Source organism: Hyla sarda, chromosome 1 (genome assembly GCF_029499605.1).
Source record: "Hyla sarda isolate aHylSar1 chromosome 1, aHylSar1.hap1, whole genome shotgun sequence".
Classification (NCBI taxonomy): Eukaryota; Metazoa; Chordata; class Amphibia; order Anura; family Hylidae; genus Hyla; species Hyla sarda.
In genome coordinates this window covers 167,442,013-167,448,012 of record NC_079189.1, presented here as the reverse complement: position 1 = coordinate 167,448,012, position 6,000 = coordinate 167,442,013, and the positions used below count along the sequence as shown (strand labels likewise).

At 41.5% G+C, this 6,000-nt stretch overlaps 1 long non-coding RNA gene across 2 annotated transcripts in view; it reads left to right on the top strand.

The window, feature by feature from the left end:
* The first annotated feature begins 217 nt into the window (after positions 1 to 217).
* The window catches only part of LOC130360992 (uncharacterized), a 40,163-nt gene continuing 34,380 nt past the window's right edge, over positions 218 to 6,000 (top strand). For both annotated transcript variants that reach the window (XR_008890872.1, XR_008890871.1), the window contains exon 1: positions 218 to 278. This is a non-coding gene — a long non-coding RNA (uncharacterized LOC130360992). The remainder of the gene's footprint in view (positions 279 to 6,000) is intronic.

The window sequence follows — 6,000 nt, the reverse complement described above, 5'->3', positions numbered from 1 at the left end:
AAGACTTGATGACTTCTACTGAAAGCAGTTGGCAGATTCCTGTCAGGCCCACCTGGAATAGCTTGGCTAAATGCCTTTAATTCATTGAACTATACCGAACTGCATTCTGGATTTGTTTATTTTTCTTACAGGTTTTTCTGGAATAATGGAAATCACTATTGGAAACTCTCTGCCAATGGATCCCTACCTTTTACCATAAGGGGACCACTGGAATACACCAGGGGAACCCCTGACAACAGATACATTGGCAACACAAACATATAACCTAATTGTATAAGGTAACAGTAGCGCTAGAAAAAGGGATGTGGTACCATCTGAATAGGCCCAACTAAGCTGCTTTGCTGAAAGTTCCCGTATCTCATACAATATTATAGAGTATACTTCTTATATATAACAGTAAGCACTACATGGGAATTTTATAATGTATAACTTGATTTTACATATGTGCATACCTGTGCGACTGCTGTGATGTAAAAAATGAACGTATTCACAGGAACAGTATATGAAATTTAAATAAGGACTGTAAGAGATAAAAATATATCATAAAAGTTGCGTGCCTAATAAATGTTAAGTATACATCTATATATATATGAAATTCAATCATTGGCCCACATTTATCAAACTGTGTGAGAGAAAAAGTGGAGTGATTTTCCCACAACATCCAATCACAGCTCAGCAAATGAACTTTGGTAAAGTGAAAGCTGAGCTGGGATTGGTTGCTGTGGGAAAATCACTCCACTTTTACTCTCACACAGTTTGATAAATCTGGGCCTATGTATGTGTGTATATGTGTATGTTACAGCATCACTTCCAAAAGGCTAAAGATATTAATATGAAACTTGGCACACATGTTACTTATATGTCAACAACAAACATAGTATAGGTGATTTAACCCTTGCTCACCCCCATTTGCCCGGTTCGGGGTTTTTGTTTAAAGTCCCATACAAGTCTATGGGAAATATATGTTAGTGCTTGGTCACATGATAATACTTGGTCACATACTACTTATATGTTCACTTAAAATATAGGATAGTTAATTTAACCCTTAACTAACCCCATTTGTGAGGGTCGGGGTTTTTGTTTAAAGTCCCATGCAAATCTATTGGAAATGTATGTTCCCACATAACTTCCATACGGCTGAAGATATTTCAATAATACCTGGTACACATATTACTTATATGTCAAATAAAGATATATGATAGTTAAATTAACCCTTACATACCCCCTTATATAAAAGATGGGTTTTTGTTTCAAGTCCCATGCAAGTTTATGGGACTTCCAGTACCTTACTCCACAAGCTCCACTCTGCATCTCCTGGTGAATGTGTCAGTCCGGCTTGCAAGCCACACCCCATCTCACAAAGACATGCCCACTGTTTAAGCCCCACCCCTTTTATGCTCTACCCTTTTTGTGCATCAGTCTGCCTTGCAAATAACGCCCAGTCCCACAAAGCCATGTCCCCTTCTATTTTCAGCTTACAATATCTTCATCACAAATCAGTCCCACCTGAGGACAGGTTATGAGGATGGGACATAAGGACAGGATATGAGGACGGGATATGAGGTCGGATTATGAGGACAGGATATGAGATTGGGATATGAGGACGGGATATGAGGTCGGGATATGAGGACGGGACATGAGGTTGAAACATGAGGATGGGATATGAGGTCGAGATAGGAGGACGGGATATGAGGGCGGACTATGAGGTCAGAATATGAGGACGGGATATGAGGTCGAGATTTAAGGATGGGATGTGAGGACAGGATATGAGGATGGGATATGGGGACGGGATATGGGGTTGGGATATGAGGTCGGGATATGAGGACGGGATATGAGGTCGGGATCTGAGAACGGGATATATGGATGGGATATGAGGTCGAGATAGGAGGACAGGGTAGGAGGTCGGGATATAAGGACAGGATATGAGGACGGGATATGAGGTTGAGATAGGAGGTCGGTATATGAGGACGGGATATGAGGACGGGATAGAAGGTCGGGATATGAGGTTGAGATATGAGGACGGGATATGAAGTCAGGATATGAGGACAGGATATGAGGTTGGGATATGGGTTTGGGATATGACAACAATATATGAGGATGGGATATGAAGTCAAAAGCTTCCTCCTTTGCTGATTTTCCTCCTCAACAAGGATTTGGACGGAAAAACTTGGCAACGCTGGGTACTCAGCTAGTATGTGATTAAAAAACTGTACAATATACCTTTCCTAGATATCGGATAGAGCGCCCTTAGTTAATTAAAATACAGTTTCCAAATGGTTCCCAAACAGGAAGATGAGCTATGAAAAGCAAAAATCCTATATGTTATATATGCCGCTATAGTCAATACTTGCCGCAGGTACAATTATACCGAGATAGGAATGGCAAAATAATTATTGACTATAGTGGCATATATAACATATAGGATTTTTGCTTTTCATAGCTTATCTTCCCGTTTGGAACCTGTATTTTAATCAACTAAGGGCGCTATAACCGATATTTAGGGCAGGTCTATTTTACAGTTTTTAATCACATATTCATATTTAATATTTATTAGGCACACAATTTTTATGATATATTTCTATCTCTTTTTTTCTCAAGTATCTTTTTATTAGTTTTCATGGAAATAACAATACAACAAGGCCTAACATGGCCTGGAAAATACAAGTATATAAGGCATAAAGTAGTGGGTATCAAATATGAATAACAACAATAAACAAAGTACAGATGCACATGAAAGTATACAATTGTTGGGGAGGGGGGGGGAGTAGAGGGGGGTGGAGGGATAAGGGGGGAAGTAAAGGGTAAGAGGCGGGGAAATATGGTAGGTGTGAGTGGGTAGTCATACATATCTAAAAAAAAAAGAGGGAGTATCGTTCTTCAGGCGTCTATCAATTTCTATCCTTACAGTACTTACAGGAACTTATCATGCGTTCTGAGTGTTCTATGATGCATCTCCTCAAATCTACATATCTGGTAGATTTTCATGAGCTAGTTTTTAACAGTGGGAGGTTCAGTTTGCAACCAGTGAAGAGGAATGATGGATTTAGCAGTGGCTAGCATATGTGTGACAAGAGAATGTGTCCCCGGCGAGTACCCTAGGCATGGAAGCCCTAAAGAACTGCAGCCGGAGAGAGCGGAATTCATTTACCCATAATACTTTCAATAATTTTGTTAACTTCTTTCCAGAACGTCTGTATGACCGGGCAGGTCCACCAGATATGGGATCCCACTTGCGTTTTACACTTGCCAACACAAATTAGTGTCGGACAGCTTATGTGTGTAGAGAAACTCAGGAGTCTTATACTATCTAATCACAACTTTAAAGTGTGATTCCTGTAGTCTCACACACCTTGAAAAACCATGTGAGTGGCTAAGTAGGAGGCCAATATCTGATGCAAGATGTCATGACTGTTTAACTCTATGTAATAAATGTCTGTTTTGTTTATGTTTTGAAAAACCCAATAAAAAGATTGTAAAACAAAATGAGGAGGCGATCCAGTTCCCTCACATGTGAGGAAGGATAAACACCTAGAGAGCTTTCTTTGCTCGGGACGAGTATCCAATAGTAATTCCTCAAATTTCGTCAGTTTTCTCAGAGGGCCATATTTATTCAAGAATTCAGAGCAGCAAGATATGAAATGGTTAGCATGCAGAAAAGAGTACCTATGCTGTGGTATAAGTTCCACCAGTGTCTCAGAAGTCGGCGACTCTCCATATCTGAATAGTTGAGAAACTGTGATGTGATGTAGTTTATCCCACATAGATTGGTAAGTGGGAGACTGTCTTCCCACGGCCGCTGGCAAAAGGCTGGCAGAAAGTAGGGGGGAAATAGGAGGAGAGAGAAGAGGGGAAAGTTCTGACCAGGTAGCAAAAACTCCCTGAAATAGTAGCTTAGAGGCGTCTGGTTTGTACCGTACCTTATGGGGTATCCAAACCTCTCTCAGGAGGCTTGAGTCGAGTGTCTCAGTGTCCCCATAGAGGGCTGTCAGGAGCCCCGGTGTTGGAGCTATGAGGTCCATCCATTTCTGTAACTGGAAAGCCTTATATAACCTTTTAACATCCGGCAGTCGCATGCCTCCCTCCCTTGGTCTCCTAACCAAGAGGCTATGAGCTATTCTTGGCCTCTGTTTTCTCCAGACATATTTGGAGAAGAGGGACCTAATCTGTTTAAAAAATTATTGGGGTAACCCTATTGGCAGCATTCTCAGAATATACAGAATTTTTGGAAGGACATAATTTAGTAATTTTTTCCGTTCGAACCAAGAAATCACATGGAGATCATATTCCTCCAGCAATACACTCACAGTTTTCAGCAAGGGCTTATAGTTGAGATCGTAGATCTCAGCTATATGTTTTGGAATACGTACACCCAGGTATGTAAGCAAGATTTTTGCCCATGGGAATGGTACCAAGTCCGATATTTTAGTCTCGTCACGTTTACTTTGAAATTCGAGACCATCCCAAAGTTATCAAAAATTCCAGCTAAATGTGGAAGACTCTGCAGGGGGTCACTCAACAGGAACAGCAAGTTATCCGCAAACGCTAAGAATTTCAGTTCCCCTCCCGGGATCGCCATACACCTGATTCCCTGCATTTGTCTAACTTTTTGTAAAAGAGTCTCTATTACTAAAACGAACAGTGTGGTGGACAAGGGACACCCTTGATGGGTCCTGTTTCCTATAGAAAACGGTGGAGAGATGGCCTCATTTACAAGGATAGAAGCTGTGGGTCTTGAATATAGGGAGAGGATAGCACTTATGACCGAATCTGGTACTCCAAATTTAAGTAAAACCGCCTTCATATAGCCCCAGCCAACTCTGTCGAACACCTTCTCGGCATCAACACCGAGAAGGACCAAGGGGGATTTTTGAGTGGATGCGACATGCATTCCTGTCAATAGCTTCCATGTATTCATACAAACCTCTCTCCCAGGTATGAATCCAGATTGTTCGTAACCTATTAAATGGGTAAGGTATTTTTTCAAATGGACGGATAAGAGTTTTGTCCATATTTTAAGATCGAGATTTAATAGTGAAATCGGCCTGTAACTGCTACAGTCAACTGGGTCTTTCCCTTTTTTCCCTTTTGCTAACAAGGTTATATGCGCCTCTTGTGTATGACTGGGCAACGACTGTCCCCTAAAAACAGCTGCACAGAACTTGGTCAATCTAGGGGTCAGTATGTATTTGTACTTTTTATAGTACGAGAGAGGAAGACTGTCGGGTCCCGGGCTCTTCCCCGGCGGAAAGGAGAACATAACTTTTTCTACCTCTTCCACTATAATGGGTCGTGCGATCTCCTGATCAAGAGATGGAAGATGTAAGTCTTGTAGGAAGGCGTTCATAAAATGCTGCCTCTCCTCAAGAATTGTCTCAGAGTCAAGGAATGGTAAGGAATGGTAAACTCTCAGGTTATTCAAGGAATGGTAATAATCTTTAAAGGCAAGAGGCATATTACTGGACAGCCGCTGGACCTCTCCCTTTGAGTTTTTAACAGCATGGACATGATTTTTCGCCCTAGCTTTTTTCACAAGTGAGGACATAAGCTTACCCCCCTTGTCCCCATGTGCGTATATTTTGTGCCGAAAATGGAGGTAGGATGTAGCCTATTTTTGCTGAAGGAAAGTTAGCAATTTTTCTCTAAGAGCGAGTAAGGCCTGCTGCCTTTGAGTGTTTGTGCATCCTCTCTAGCTTGGAGATATCCGAGAGGAGAGAGTTAATGGTGTGTTTACATTATTTTTTCATCTTGGAACCCCATGCTATGAAAATGCCTCTGATATAAGATTTGTGCGCCTCCCATACTATAGGTACTCGAGGGCCCGAGACCGAATTGACCTTAAAGTATAATTTCAAATGAGAGTCTATATCACTGCTGGCTCTTTTGTCTTCTAACACACTTTCATTTAATCTCCATCTTAGTGGGGAGGGAGAAGGGGGGGGGGGGGGGTAAGTGACAGAGAAAGATGGACAGGAGCATGATCAGAAACCGTAAATGAATCTA